The following is a 15,758-nucleotide window of genomic DNA, read 5'->3' as shown; positions in this document are numbered from 1 at the left end:
ACAAGAAATGTCTTAGCGAAAGGCTTCTTGAGGGGAAAGCTGTAACTCTGTGAGATGATTTCACAGAACACAAAGAAGTTTCTCAGAAAGCTTCTTTCTCTTTGTTATCGGAGGATATTTCCTTTGGCCCTATAGTCTTCAAAGGGATCCGAAATATCTGTTCTCAGATTCCACAGAAAGAAGGCTAGCAAAGAGATCCACGAAAACAGATTTAACTCTGTGAGTGGAAGCGACACATCACAGAGCAGTTTCTCAGAAAGCTTCTTTCCAGATTTCATCTGAGGATATTTCCTTTTTCACCATAGCCCTCTATGGGCTTCCAAATATCACTTTGCCAATTCCAGAAGAACTGTCTTAGCGAAAGGCTTCTTGAGGGGAAAGCTGTAACTCTGTGAGATGATTTCACAGAACACAAAGAAGTTTCTCAGAAAGCTTCTTTCTCTTTGTTATCGTGGGATATTTCCTTTGGCCCTATAGTCTTCAAAGGGATCCGAAATATCTGTTCTCAGATTCCACAGAAATAAGGCTAGCAAAGAGATCTACGAAACACAGATGCAACTCTGTGAGATGAATTCACAGAACACTAAGCAGTTTCTCAGAAAGCTTCTTTCCAGATTTCATCTGAGGATATTTCCTTTTTCACCGTAGCCCTCAATGGGCTTCCAAATATCACTTTGCCAATTCCACAAGAACTGTCTCAGCGAAAGGCTTCTTGAGGGGAGAGCTGTAACTCTGTGAGATGATTTCACAGAACACAAAGAAGTTTCTCAGAATGCTTCTTTCTCTTTGTTATCGGAGGATATTTCCTTTGGCCCTATAGTCTTCAAAGGGATCCGAAATATCTGTTCTCAGATTCCACAGAAATAAGGCTAGCAAAGAGATCTACGAAAAACAGATGTAACTCTGTGAGATGAATTCACAGAACACTAAGCAGTATCTCAGAAAGCTTCTTTCCAGATTTGATCTGAGGATATTTCCTTTTTCACCATTGCCCTCTATGGGCTTCCAAATATGACTTTGCCAATTCCACAAGAACTGTCTTAGCGAAAGGCTTCTTGAGGGGAAAGGTGTAACTCTGTGAGATGATTTCACAGAACACAAAGAAGTTTCTCAGAAAGCTTCTTTCTCTTTGTTATCGGAGGATATTTCCTTTGGCCCTATAGTCTTCAAAGGGATCGGAAATATCTGTTCTCAGATTCCACAGAAAGAAGGCTAGCAAAGAGATCCACGAAATACAGATGTAACTCTGTGAGAGGAAGTGACACATCACAGAGCAGTTTCTCAGAAAGCTTCTTTCCAGATTTCATCTGAGGATATTTCCTTTTTCACTTTAGCCCTCTATGGGCTTCCAAATATCACTTTTCCAATTCCACAAGAACTGTCTTAGCGAAAGGCTTCTTGAGGGGAAAGCTGTAACTCTGTGAGATGATTTCACAGAACACAAAGAAGTTTCTCAGAAAGCTTCTTTCTCTTTGTTATCGGAGGATATTTCCTTTGGCCCTATAGTCTTCAAAGGGATCCGAAATATCTGTTCTCAGATTCCACAGAAATAAGGCTAGCAAAGAGATCTACGAATCACAGATGCAACTCTGTGAGATGAATTCACAAAACACTAAGCAGTTTCTCAGAAAGCTTCTTTCCAGATTTCATCTGAGGATATTTCCTTTTTCACCATAGCCCTCAAAGGGCTTCCAAATATCACGTTGCCAATTCCACAAGAACTGTCTTAGCGAAAGGCTTCTTCAGGGGAAAGCTGTAACTCTCTGAGATGATTTCACAGAACACAAAGAAGTTTCTCAGAAAGCTTCTTTCTCTTTGTTATCGGAGGATATTTCCTTTGGCCCTATAGTCTTCAAAGGGATCCGAAATATCTCTTCTCAGATTCCACAGAAATAAGGCTAGCAAAGAGATCTATGAAAAACAGATGTAACTCTGTGAGATGAATTCACAGAACACTAAGCAGTTTCTCAGAAAGCTTCTTTCCAGATTTCATCTGAGGATATTTCCTTTTTCACCATAGCCGTCTATGGGCTTCCAAATATCACTTTGCCAATTCCACAAGAAGTGTCTTAGCGAAAGGCTTCTTGAGGGGAAAGCTGTAACTCTGTGAGATGATTTCACAGAAAACAAAGCAGTTTCTCAGAAAGCTTCTTTCTCTTTGTTATCGGAGGATATTTCCTTTGGCCCTATAGACTTCAAAGGGATCGGAAATATCTGTTCTCAGATTCCACAGAAAGAAGGCTAGCAAAGAGATCCACGAAATACAGATGTAAATCTGTGAGTGGAAGTCACATATCACAGAGCAGTTTCTCAGAAAGATTCTTTCCAGATTTCATCTGAGGATATTTCCTTTTTCACCATAGCCCTCTAGGGGCTTCCAAATATCACTTTGCCAATTCCACAAGAACTGTCTTAGCGAAAGACTTCTTGAGGGGAAAGCTGTAACTCAGTGAGATGATTTCACAGAACACAAAGAAGTTTCTCAGAAAGCTTCTTTCTCTTTGTTATCGGAGGATATTTCCTTTGGCCCTATAGTCTTCAAAGGGATCCGAAATATCTGTTCTCAGATTCCACAGAAATGAGGCTAGCAAGGAGATCTACGAAACACAGATGCAACTCTGTGAGATGAATTCACAGAATACTAAGCAGTTTCTCAGAAAGCTTCTTTTCAGATTTCATCTGAGGATATTTCCTTTTTCACCATAGCCCTCAAAGGGCTTCCAAATATCACGTTGCCAATTCCACAAGAACTGTCTTAGCGAAAGGCTTCTTGAGGGGAAAGCTGTAACTCTGTGAGATGATTTCAGAGAACACAAAGAAGTTTCTCAGAAAGCTTCTTTCTCTTTGTTATCAGAGGATATTTCCTTTGGCCCTATAGTCTTCAAAGGGATCCGAAATATATGTTCTCAGATTCCACAGAAAGAAGGCTAGCAAAGAGATCCACGAAATACAGATGAAACTCTGTGAGTGGAAGTGACACATCACAGAGCTGTTTCTCAGAAAGCTTCTTTCCAGATTTCATCTGAGGATATTTCCTTTTTCACCATAGCCCTCTATGGGCTTCCAAATATCACGTTGCCAATTCAACAAGAACTGTCTTAGCGAAAGGCTTATTCAGGGGAAAGCTGTAACTCTGTGAAAGTCTTTCACTGAACACAAAGAAGTTTCTCAGAAAGCTTCTTTCTCTTTGTTATCAGAGGATATTTCCTTTGGCCCTATAGTCTTCAAAGGGATCCGAAATATCTGTTCTCAGATTCCACAGAAATAAGGCTAGCAAAGAGATCTACGAAACACAGATGTAACTCTGTGAGATGAATTCACAGAACACTAAGCAGTTTCTCAGAAAGCTTGTTTCCAGATTTCATCTGAGGATATTTCCTTTTCACCATAGCCCTCTAACGGCTTCCAAATATCACTTTGCCAATTCCACAAGAACTGTCTTAGCGAAAGGCTTCTTGAGGGGAAAGCTGTAACTCTCTGAGATGATTCACAGAACACAAAGAAGTTTCTCAGAAAGCTTCTTTCTCTTTGTTATCGGAGGATATTTCCTTTGGGCCTATAGTCTTCAAAGGGATCCGAAATATCTGTTCTCAGATTCCACAGAAAGAAGGCTAGCTAAGAGATCCACGAAATACAGATGTAACACTGTGAGTGGAAGTCACACATCACAGAGCAGTTTCTCAGAAAGCTTCTTTCCAGATTTCATCTGAGGATATTTCCTTTTTCACCATAGCCCTCTATGGGCTTCCAAATATCACTTTGCCAATTCCACAAGAACTGTCTTAGCGAAAGGCTTCTTGAGGGGAAAGCTGTAACTCTGTGAGATGATTTCACAGAACACAAAGAAGTTTCTCAGAAAGCTTCTTTCTCTTTGTTATCGGAGGATATTTCCTCTGGCCCTATAGTCTTCAAAGGGATCCGAAATATCTGTTCTCAGATTCCACAGAAATAAGGCTAGCAAAGAGGTCCACGAAATACAGATGTAACTCTGTGAGTTGAAATCACACATCACAGAGCAGTTTCTCAGAAAGCTTCTTTCCAGATTTCATCTGAGGGTATTTCCTTTTTCAACAGAGCCCTCTATGGGCTTCAAAATATCACTTTGCCAATTCCACAAGAACTGTCTTAGCGAAAGGCTTCTTGAGGGGAAAGCTGTAACTCTGAGAGATGATTTCACAGAACACAAAGAAGTTTCTCAGAAAGCTTCTTTCTCTTTGTTATCGGAGGATATTTCCTTTGGCCCTCTAGACTTCAAAGGGATCCAAAATATCTGTTCTCACATTCCACAGAAAGAAGGCTAGCAAAGAGATCCACGAAACACAGATGTAACTCTGTGAGATGAATTCAAAGAACACTAAGCAGTTTCTCAGAAAGCTTCTTTCCAGATTTCATCTGAGGATATTTCCTTTTTCACCATAGCCCTCTATGGGCTTCCAAATATCACTTTGCCAATTCCACAAGAACTGTCTTAGCGAAAGGCTTCTTGAGGGGAAAGCTGTAACTCTGTGAGATGATTTCAGAGAACACAAAGAAGTTTCTCAGAAAGCTTCTTTCTCTTTCTTATCGTAGGATATTTCCTTTGGCCCTATAGTCTTCAAAGGGATCCGAAATATCTGTTCTCAGATTCCACAGAAATAAGGCTAGCAAAGAGATCCACGGAATACAGATGTAACTCTGAGAGTGGAAGTGACACATCACAGAGCAGTTTCACAGAAAGCTTCTTTCCAGATTTCATCTGAGGATATTTCCTTTTTCACCGTAGTCCTCTATGGGCTTAGAAATATCACGTTGCCAATTCCACAAGAACTGTCTTAGCGAAAGGCTTCTTGAGGGGAAAGCTGTAACTCTGTGAGATGATTTCACAGAACACAAAGAAGTTTCTCAGAAAGCTTCTTTCTCTTTGTTATTGGTGGATATTTCCTTTGGCCCTATAGTCTTCAAAGGGATCCGAAATATCTGTTCTCAGATTCCACAGAAATAAGGCTAGCAAAGAGATCTACGAAACACAGATGTAACTCTGTGAGGTGAATTCACAGAACACTTAGCAGTTTCTCAGAAAGCTTCTTTCCAGATTTCATCTGAGGGTATTTCCTTTTTCACCATAGCCCTCTATGGGCTTCCAAATATCACTTTGCCAATTCCACAAGAACTGTCTTAACGAAAGGCTTCTTGAGGGGAAAGCTGTAACTCTGTGAGATGATTTCACAGAACACAAAGAAGTTTCTCTGAAAGCTTCTTTCTCTTGGTTATCGGAGGATATTTCCTTTGGCCCTATAGTCTTCAAAGGGATCCGAAATATCTGTTCTCAGATTCCACAGAAAGAAGGCTAGCAAAGAGATCCACGAAATACAGATGTAACTCTGTGAGTGGAAGCGACACATCACAGAGCAGTTTCTCAGAAAACTTCTTTCCAGATTTCATGTGAGGATATTTCCTTTTTCACCATAGCCCTCTATGGGCTTCCAAATATCACTTTGCCAATTCCACAAGAACTCTCTTAGCGAAAGGCTTCTTGAGGGGAAAACTGTAACTCTGTGAGATGATTTCACAGAACACAAAGAAGTTTCTCAGAAAGCTTCTTTCTCTTTGTTATCGTGGGATATTTCCTTTGGCCCTATAGTCTTCAAAGGGATCCGAAATATCTCTTCTCAGATTCCACAGAAATAAGGCTAGCAAAGAGATCTACGAAACACAGATGCAACTCTGTGAGATGAATTCACAGAACACTAAGCAGTTTCTCAGAAAGCTTCTTTCCAGATTTCACCTGAGGATATTTCCTTTTTCACCATAGCCCTCTAGGGGCTTCGAAATATCACTTTGCCAATTCCACAAGAACTGTCTTAGCGAAAGGCTTCTTGAGGGGAAAGCTGTAACTCTGTGAGATGATTTCACAGAACACAAAGAAGTTTCTCAGAATGCTTCTTTCTCTTTGTTATCGGAGGATATTTCCTTTGGCCCTATAGTCTTCAAAGGGATCCGAAATATCTGTTCTCAGATTCCACAGAAAAAAGGCTAGCAAAGAGATCTACGAAAAACAGATGTAACTCTGTGAGGTGAATTCACAGAACACTAAGCAGTTTCTCAGAAAGCTTCTTTCCAGAATTCATCTGAGGATATTTCCTTTTTCACCGTAGCCCTCTATGGGCTTCCAAATATGACTTTGCCAATTCCACAAGAACTGTCTTAGCGAAAGGCTTCTTGAGGGGAAAGGTGTAACTCTGTGAGATGATTTCACAGAACACAAAGAAGTTTCTCAGAAAGCTTCTTTCTCTTTGTCATCGGAGGATATTTCCTTTGGCCCTATAGTCTTCAAAGGGATCGGAAATATCTGTTCTCAGATTCCACAGAAAGAAGGCTAGCAAAGAGATCCACGAAATACAGATGTAACTCTGTGAGTGGAAGTGACACATCACAGAGCAGTTTCTCAGAAAGCTTCTTTCCAGATTTCATCTGAGGATATTTCCTTTTTCACTTTAGCCCTCTATGGGCTTCCAAATATCACTTTTCCAATTCCACAAGAACTGTCTTAGCGAAAGGCTTCTTGAGGGGAAAGCTGTAACTCTGTGAGATGATTTCACAGAACACAAAGAAGTTTCTCAGAAAGCTTCTTTCTCTTTGTTATCAGAGGATATTTCCTTTGGCCCTATTGTCTTCAAAGGGATCCGAAATATCTGTTCTCAGATTCCACAGAAATAAGGCTAGCAAAGAGATCTACGAAACACAGATGCAACTGTGTGAGATGAATTCACAGAACACTAAGCAGTTTCTCAGAAAGCTTCTTTCCAGATTTCATCTGAGGATATTTCCTTTTTCACCATAGCCCTCAATGGGCTTCCAAATATCACGTTGCCAATTCCACAAGAACTGTCTTAGCGAAAGTCTTCTTCAGGGGAAAGCTGTAACTCTGTGAGATGATTTCACAGAACACAAAGAAGTTTCTCAGAAAGCTTCTTTCTCTTTGTTATCGGAGGATATTTCCTTTGGCGCTATAGTCTTCAAAGGGATCCGAAATATCTCTTCTCAGATTCCACAGAAATAAGGCTAGCAAAGAGATCTACGAAAAACAGATGTAACTCTGTGAGATGAATTCACAGAACACTAAGCAGTTTCTCAGAAAGCTTCTTTCCAGATTTCATCTGAGGATATTTCCTTTTTCACCATAGCCCTCTATGGGCTTCCAAATATGACTTTGCCAATTCCACAAGAACTGTCTTAGCGAAAGGCTTCTTGAGGGGAAAGCTGTAACTCTGTGAGATGATTTCACAGAAAACAAAGCAGTTTCTCAGAAAGCTTCTTTCTCTTTGTTATCGGAGGATATTTCCTTTGGCCCTATAGTCTTCAAAGGGATCCGAAATATCTGTTCTCAGATTCCACAGAAAGAAGGCTAGCAAAGAGATTGACGAAATACAGATGTAACTCTGTGAGTGGAAGTCACATATCACAGAGCAGTTTCTCAGAAAGCTTCTTTCCAGATTTCATCTGAGGATATTTCCTTTTTCACCATAGCCCTCAAAGGGCTTCCAAATATCACGTTGCCAATTCCACAAGAACTGTCTTAGCGAAAGGACTATTCAGGGGAAAGCAGTAACTCTGGAGATGATTTCACAGAACACAAAGAAGTTTCTCAGAAAGCTTCTTTCTCTTTATTATCGGAGGATATTTCCTTTGGCCCTATAGTCTTCAAAGGGATCCGAAATATCTCTTCTCAGATTCCATAGAAATAAGGCTAGCAAAGAGATCCACGAAATACAGATGTAACTCTGAGAGTGGAAGTCACACATCACAGAGCAGTTTCTCAGAAAGCTTCTTTCAAGATTTCATCTGAGGATATTTCCTTTTTCACCATAGCCCTCTATGGGCTTCCAAATATCACTTTGCCAATTCCACAAGAACTGTCTTAGCGAAAGACTTCTTGACGGGAAAGCTGTAACTCTGTGAGATTATTTCAGAGAACACAAAGAAGTTTCTCAGAAAGCTTCTTTCTCTTTGTTATCGGAGGATATTTCCTTTGGCCTATAGTCTTCAAAGGGATCCGAAATATCTGTTCTCAGATTCCACAGAAATAAGGCTAGCAAAGAGATCTACGAAACACAGATGCAACTCTGTGAGATGAATTCACAGAACACTAAGCAGTTTCTCAGAAAGCTTCTTTCCAGATTTCATCTGAGGATATTGCCTTTTTCACCATAGCCCTCAATGGGCTTCCAAATATCACGGTGCCAATTCCACAAGAACTGTCTTAGCGAAAGGCTTCTTCAGGGGAAAGCTGTAACTCTGTGAAATGATTTCACTGAACACAAAGAAGTTTCTCAGAAAGCTTCTTTCTCTTTGTTATCGGAGGATATTTCCTTTGGCCCTATAGTCTTCAAAGGGATCCGAAATATCTGTTCTCAGATTCCACAGAAATAAGGCTAGCAAAGAGATCTACGAAACACAGATGTAACTCTGTGAGATGAATTCACAGAACACTAAGCAGTTTCTCAGAAAGCTTCTTTCCAGATTTCATCTGAGGATATTTCCTTTTCACCATAGCCCTCTAAGGGCTTCCAAATATCACTTTGCCAATTCCACAAGAACTGTCTTAGCGAAAGGCTTCTTGAGGGGAAAGCTGTAACTCTCTGAGATGATTTCACAGAACACAAAGAAGTTTCTCAGAAAGCTTCTTTCTCTTTGTTATCGGAGGATATTTCCTTTGGCCCTATAGTCTTCAAAGGGATCCGAAATATCTGTTCTCAGATTCCACAGAAATAAGGCTAGCAAAGAGATCCACGAAATACAGATGTAACTCTGTGAGTGGAAGTCACACATCACAGAGCAGGTTCTCAGAAAGCTTCTTTCCAGATTTCATGTGAGGATATTTCCTTTTTCACCATAGCCCTCTATGGGCTTCCAAATATCACTTTTCCAATTCCACAAGAACTGTCTTAGCGAAAGGCTTCTTGAGGGGAAAGCTGTAACTCTGTGAGATGATTTCACAGAACACAAAGAAGTTTCTCAGAAAGTTTCTTTCTCTTTGTTATCGGAGGATATTTCCTGTGGCCCTATAGTCTTCAAAGGGATCCGAAATATCTGTTCTCAGATTCCACAGAAAGAAGGCTAGCAAAGAGATCCACGAAATACAGATGTACCTCTGTGAGTGGAAGTGACACATCACAAAGCAGTTTCTCAGAAAGATTCTTTCCAGATTTCATCTGAGGATATTTCCTTTTTCACCATAGCCCTCAATGGGCTTCCAAATATCATGTTGCCAATTCCACAAGAACTGTCTTAGCGAAAGGCTTATTCAGGGGAAAGCTGTAACTCTGTGAAATGATTTCACTGAACACAAAGAAGTTTCTCAGAAAGCTTCTTTCTCTTTGTTATCGGAGGATATTTCCTTTGGCCCAATAGTCTTCAAAGGGATCCGAAATATCTGTTCTCAGATTCCACAGAAATAAGGCTAGCAAAGAGATCTATGGAACACAGATGTAACTCTGTGAGATGAATTCACAGAACACTAAGCAGTTTCTCAGAAAGCTTCTTTCCAGATTTCATCTGAGGATATTTCCTTTTCACCATAGCCCTCTTAGGGCTTCCAAATATCACTTTGCCAATTCCACAAGAACTGTCTTAGCGAAAGGCTTCTTGAGGGGAAAGCTGTAACTCCCTGAGATGATTCACAGAACACAAAGAAGATTCTCAGAAAGCTTCTTTCTCTTTGTTATCGGAGGATATTTCCTTTGGGCCTATAGTCTTCAAAGGGATCCGAAATATCTGTTCTCAGATTCCACAGAAAGAAGGCTAGCTAAGAGATCCACGAAATACAGATGTAACACGGTGAGTGGAAGTCACACATCACAGAGCAGTTTCTCAGAAAGCTTCTTTCCAGATTTCATCTGAGGATATTTCCTTTTTCACCATAGCCCTCTATGGGCTTCCAAATATCACTTTGCCAATTCCACAAGAACTGTCTTAGCGAAAGGCTTCTTGAGGGGAAAGCTGTAACTCTGTGAGATGATTTCACAGAACACAAAGAAGTTTCTCAGAAAGCTTCTTTCTCTTTGTTATCGGAGGATATTTCCTTTGGCCCTCTAGTCTTCAAAGGGATCCGAAATATCTGTTCTCAGATTCCACAGAAATAAGGCTAGCAAAGAGATCTACGAAACACAGATGTAACTCTGTGAGATGAATTCAAAGAACACTAAGCAGTTTCTCAGAAAGCTTCTTTCCAGATTTCATCTGAGGATATTTCCTTTTCACCATAGCCCTCTTTAGGCTTCCAATTATCACTTTGCCAATTCCACAAGAACTGTCTTAGCGAAAGGCTTCTTGAGGGGAAAGCTGTAACTCTGTGAGATGATTTCACAGAACACAAAGAAGTTTCTCAGAAAGCTTCTTTCTCTTTGTTATTGGAGGATATTTCCTCTGGCCCTATAGTCTTCAAAGGGATCCGAAATATCTGTTCACAGATTCCACAGAAATAAGGCTAGCAAAGAGGTCCACGAAATACAGATGTAACTCTGTGAGTTGAAGTCACACATCACAGAGCAGTTTCTCAGAAAGCTTCTTTCCAGATTTCATCTGAGGATATTTCCTTTTTCAACATAGCCCTCTATGGGCTTCAAAATATCACTTTTCCAATTCCACAAGAACTGTCTTAGCGAAAGGCTTCTTGAGGGGAAAGCTGTAACTCTGTGAGATGATTTCACAGAACACAAAGAAGTTTCTCAGAAAGCTTCTTTCTCTTTGTTATCGGAGGATATTTCCTGTGGCCCTATAGTCTTCAAAGGGATCCGAAATATCTGTTCTCAGATTCCACACAAATAAGGCTAGCAAAGAGATCTACGAAACGCAGATGCAACTCTGTGAGATGAATTCACAGAACACTAAGCAGTTTCTCAGAAAGCTTCTTTCCAGATTTCATCTGAGGATATTTCCTTTTCACCATAGCCCTCTATGGGCTTCCAAATATCACTTTGCCAATTCCACAAGAAATGTCTTAGCGAAAGGCTTCTTGAGGGGAAAGCTGTAACTCTGTGAGATGATTTCACAGAACACAAAGAAGTTTCTCAGAAAGCTTCTTTCTCTTTGTTATCGGAGGATATTTCCTTTGGCCCTATAGTCTTCAAAGGGATCCGAAATATCTGTTCTCAGATTCCACAGAAAGAAGGCTAGCAAAGAGATCCACGAAAACAGATTTAACTCTGTGAGTGGAAGCGACACATCACAGAGCAGTTTCTCAGAAAGCTTCTTTCCAGATTTCATCTGAGGATATTTCCTTTTTCACCATAGCCCTCTATGGGCTTCCAAATATCACTTTGCCAATTCCAGAAGAACTGTCTTAGCGAAAGGCTTCTTGAGGGGAAAGCTGTAACTCTGTGAGATGATTTCACAGAACACAAAGAAGTTTCTCAGAAAGCTTCTTTCTCTTTGTTATCGTGGGATATTTCCTTTGGCCCTATAGTCTTCAAAGGGATCCGAAATATCTGTTCTCAGATTCCACAGAAATAAGGCTAGCAAAGAGATCTACGAAACACAGATGCAACTCTGTGAGATGAATTCACAGAACACTAAGCAGTTTCTCAGAAAGCTTCTTTCCAGATTTCATCTGAGGATATTTCCTTTTTCACCGTAGCCCTCAATGGGCTTCCAAATATCACTTTGCCAATTCCACAAGAACTGTCTCAGCGAAAGGCTTCTTGAGGGGAGAGCTGTAACTCTGTGAGATGATTTCACAGAACACAAAGAAGTTTCTCAGAAAGCTTCTTTCTCTTTGTTATCGGAGGATATTTCCTTTGGCCCTATAGTCTTCAAAGGGATCCGAAATATCTGTTCTCAGATTCCACAGAAATAAGGCTAGCAAAGAGATCTACGAAAAACAGATGTAACTCTGTGAGATGAATTCACAGAACACTAAGCAGTTTCTCAGAAAGCTTCTTTCCAGATTTCATCTGAGGATATTTCCTTTTTCACCATTGCCCTCTATGGGCTTCCAAATATGACTTTGCCAATTCCACAAGAACTGTCTTAGCGAAAGGCTTCTTGAGGGGAAAGCTGTAACTCTGTGAGATGATTTCACAGAAAACAAAGCAGTTTCTCAGAAAGCTTCTTTCTCTTTGTTATCGGAAGATATTTCCTTTGGCCCTATAGTCTTCAAAGGGATCCGAAATATCTCTTCTCAGATTCCATAGAAATAAGGCTAGCAAAGAGATCCACGAAATACAGATGTAACTCTGAGAGTGGAACTCACACATCACAGAGCAGTTTCTCAGAAAGCTTCTTTCCATATTTCATCTGAGGATATTTCCTTTTTCACCATAGCCCTCTAGGGGCTTCCAAATATCACTTTGCCAATTCCACAAGAACTGTCTTAGCGAAAGGCTTCTTGAGGGGAAAGCTGTATCTCTGTGAGATGATTTCACAGAACACAAAGAAGTTTCTCAGAAAGCTTCTTTCTCTTTGTTATCGGAGGATATTTCGTTTGGCCCTATAGTCTTCAAAGGGATCCGAAATATCTGTTCTCAGATTCCACAGAAATGAGGCTAGCAAGGAGATCTACGAAACACAGATGCAACTCTGTGAGATGAATTCACAGAATACTAAGCAGTTTCTCAGAAAGCTTCTTTCCAGATTTCATCTGAGGATATTTCCTTTTTCACCATAGCCCTCAATGGGCTTCCAAATATCACGTTGCCAATTCCACAAGAACTGTCTTAGCTAAAGGCTTCTTGACGGGAAAGGTGTAACTCTGTGAGATGATTTCACAGAACACAAAGAAGTTTCTCAGAAAGCTTCTTTCTCTTTGTTATCGGAGGATATTTCCTTTGGCCCTATAGTCTTCAAAGGGATCGGAAATATCTGTTCTCAGATTCCACAGAAAGAAGGCTAGCAAAGAGATCCACGAAATACAGATGTAACTCTGTGAGTGGAAGTGACACATCACAGAGCAGTTTCTCAGAAAGCTTCTTTCCAGATTTCATCTGAGGATATTTCCTTTTTCACTTTAGCCCTCTATGGGCTTCCAAATATCACTTTTCAAATTCCACAAGAACTGTCTTAGCGAAAGGCTTCTTGAGGGGAAAGCTGTAACTCTGTGAGATGATTTCACAGAACACAAAGAAGTTTCTCAGAAAGCTTCTTTCTCTTTGTTATCGGAGGATATTTCCTTTGGCCCTATAGTCTTCAAAGGGATCCGAAATATCTGTTCTCAGATTCCACAGAAATAAGGCTAGCAAAGAGATCTACGAATCACAGATGCAACTCTGTTAGATGAATTCACAGAACAATAAGCAGTTTCTCAGAAAGCTTCTTTCCAGATTTCATCTGAGGATATTTCCTTTTTCACCATAGCCCTCAATGGGCTTCCAAATATGACGTTGCCAATTCCACAAGAACTGTCTTAGCGAAAGGCTTCTTGAGGGGAAAGCTGTAACTCTGTGAGATGATTTCACAGAACACAAAGAAGTTTCTCAGAAAGCTTCTTTCTCTTTGTTATCGGAGGATATTTCCTTTGGCCCTATAGTCTTCAAAGGGATCCGAAATATCTGTTCTCAGATTCCACAGAAATAAGGCTAGCAAAGAGATCTACGAAACACAGATGTAACTCTGTGAGATGAATTCAAAGAACACTAAGCAGTATCTCAGAAAGCTTCTTTCCAGATTTCATCTGAGGATATTTCCTTTTCACCATAGCCCTCTTTGGGCTTCCAATTATCACTTTGCCAATTCCACAAGAACTGTCTTAGCGAAAGGCTTCTTGAGGGGAAAGCTGTAACTCTGTGAGATGATTTCACAGAACACAAAGAAGTTTCTCAGAAAGCTTCTTTCTCTTTGTTATCGTAGGATATTTCCTTTGGCCCTATAGTCTTCAAAGGGATCCGAAATATCTGTTCTCAGATTCCACAGAAATAAGGCTAGCAAAGAGATCCACGAAATACTGATGTGACTCTGAGAGTGGAAGTGACACATCACAGAGCAGTTTCACAGAAAGCTTCTTTCCAGATTTCATCTGAGGATATTTCCTTTTTCACCGTAGTCCTCTATGGGCTTAGAAATATCACGTTGCCAATTCCACAAGAACTGTCTTAGCGAAAGGCTTCTTGAGGGGAAAGCTGTAACTCTGTGAGATGATTTCACAGAACACAAAGAAGTTTCTCAAAAAGCTTCTTTCTCTTTGTTATCGGTGGATATTTCCTTTGGCCCTATAGTCTTCAAAGGGATCCGAAATATCTGTTCTCAGATTCCACAGAAATAAGGCTAGCAAAGAGATCTACGAAACACAGATGTAACTCTGTGAGGTGAATTCACAGAACACTAAGCAGTTTCTCAGAAAGCTTCTTTCCAGATTTAATCTGAGGATATTTCCTTTTTCACCATAGCCCTCCATGGGCTTCCAAATATCACTTTGCCAATTCCACAAGAACTGTCTTAGCGAAAGGCTTCTTGAGGGGAAAGCTGTAACTCTGTGAGATGATTTCACAGAACACAAAGAGGTTTCTCTGAAAGCTTCTTTCTCTTTGTTATCGGAGGATATTTCCTTTGGCCCCATAGTCTTCAAAGGGATCCGAAATATCTGTTCTCAGATTCCACAGAAAGAAGGCTAGCAAAGAGATCCACGAAATACAGATGTAACTCTGTGAGTGGAAGCGACACATCACAGAGCAGTTTCTCAGAAAACTTCTTTCCAGATTTCATCTGAGGATATTTCCTTTTTCACCATAGCCCTCCTTGGGCTTCCAAATATCACTTTGCCAATTCCACAAGAACTCTCTTAGCGAAAGGCTTCTTGAGGGGAAAGCTGTAACTCTGTGAGATGATTTCACAGAACACAAAGAAGTTTCTCAGAAAGCTTCTTTCTCTTTGTTATCGTGGGATATTTCCTTTGGCCCTATAGTCTTCAAAGGGATCCGAAATATCTCTTCTCAGATTCCACAGAAATAAGGCTAGCAAAGAGATCTACGAAACACAGATGCAACTCTGTGAGATGAATTCACAGAACACTAAGCAGTTTCTCAGAAAGCTTCTTTCCAGATTTCATCTGAGGATATTTCCTTTTTCACCATAGCCCTCTAGGGGCTTCCAAATATCACTTTGCCAATTCCACAAGAACTGTCTTAGCGAAAGGCTTCTTGATTGGAAAGCTGTAACTCTGTGAGATGATTTCACAGAACACAAAGAAGTTTCTCAGAAAGCTTCTTTCTCTTTGTTATCAGAGGATGTTTCCTTTGGCCCAATAGTCTTCAAAGGGATCCGAAATATCTCTTCTCAGATTCCACAGAAAGAAGGCTAGCAAAGAGATCCACGAAATACAGATGTAACTCTGTGAGTGGAAGTGACACATCACAGAGCAGTTTCTCAGAAAGCTTCTTTCCAGATTTCATCTGAGGATATTTCCTTTTTCACTTTAACCCTCTATGGGCTTCCAAATATCACTTTTCCAATTCCACAAGAACTGTCTTAGCGAAAGGCTTCTTGAGGGGAAAGCTGTAACTCTGTGAGATGATTTCACAGAACACAAAGAAGTTTCTCAGAAAGCTTCTTTCTCTTTGTTATCGGAGGATATTTCCTTTGGCCCTATTGTCTTCAAAGGGATCCGAAATATCTGTTCTCAGATTCCACAGAAATAAGGCTAGCAAAGAGATCTACGAAACACAGATGCAACTCTGTGAGATGAATTCACAGAACACTAAGCAGTTTCTCAGAAAGCTTCTTTCCAGATTTCATCTGAGGATATTTCCTTTTTCACCATAGCCCTCAATGGGCTTCCAAATATCACGTTG

The sequence above is a fragment of the Macaca mulatta genome, chromosome 11, assembly GCF_049350105.2.
Source record: "Macaca mulatta isolate MMU2019108-1 chromosome 11, T2T-MMU8v2.0, whole genome shotgun sequence".
In the NCBI taxonomy this organism is placed as follows: Eukaryota; Metazoa; Chordata; class Mammalia; order Primates; family Cercopithecidae; genus Macaca; species Macaca mulatta.
The sequence above is the reverse complement of the archived record's forward strand: the minus strand, read 5'-3'. Positions refer to the sequence as shown.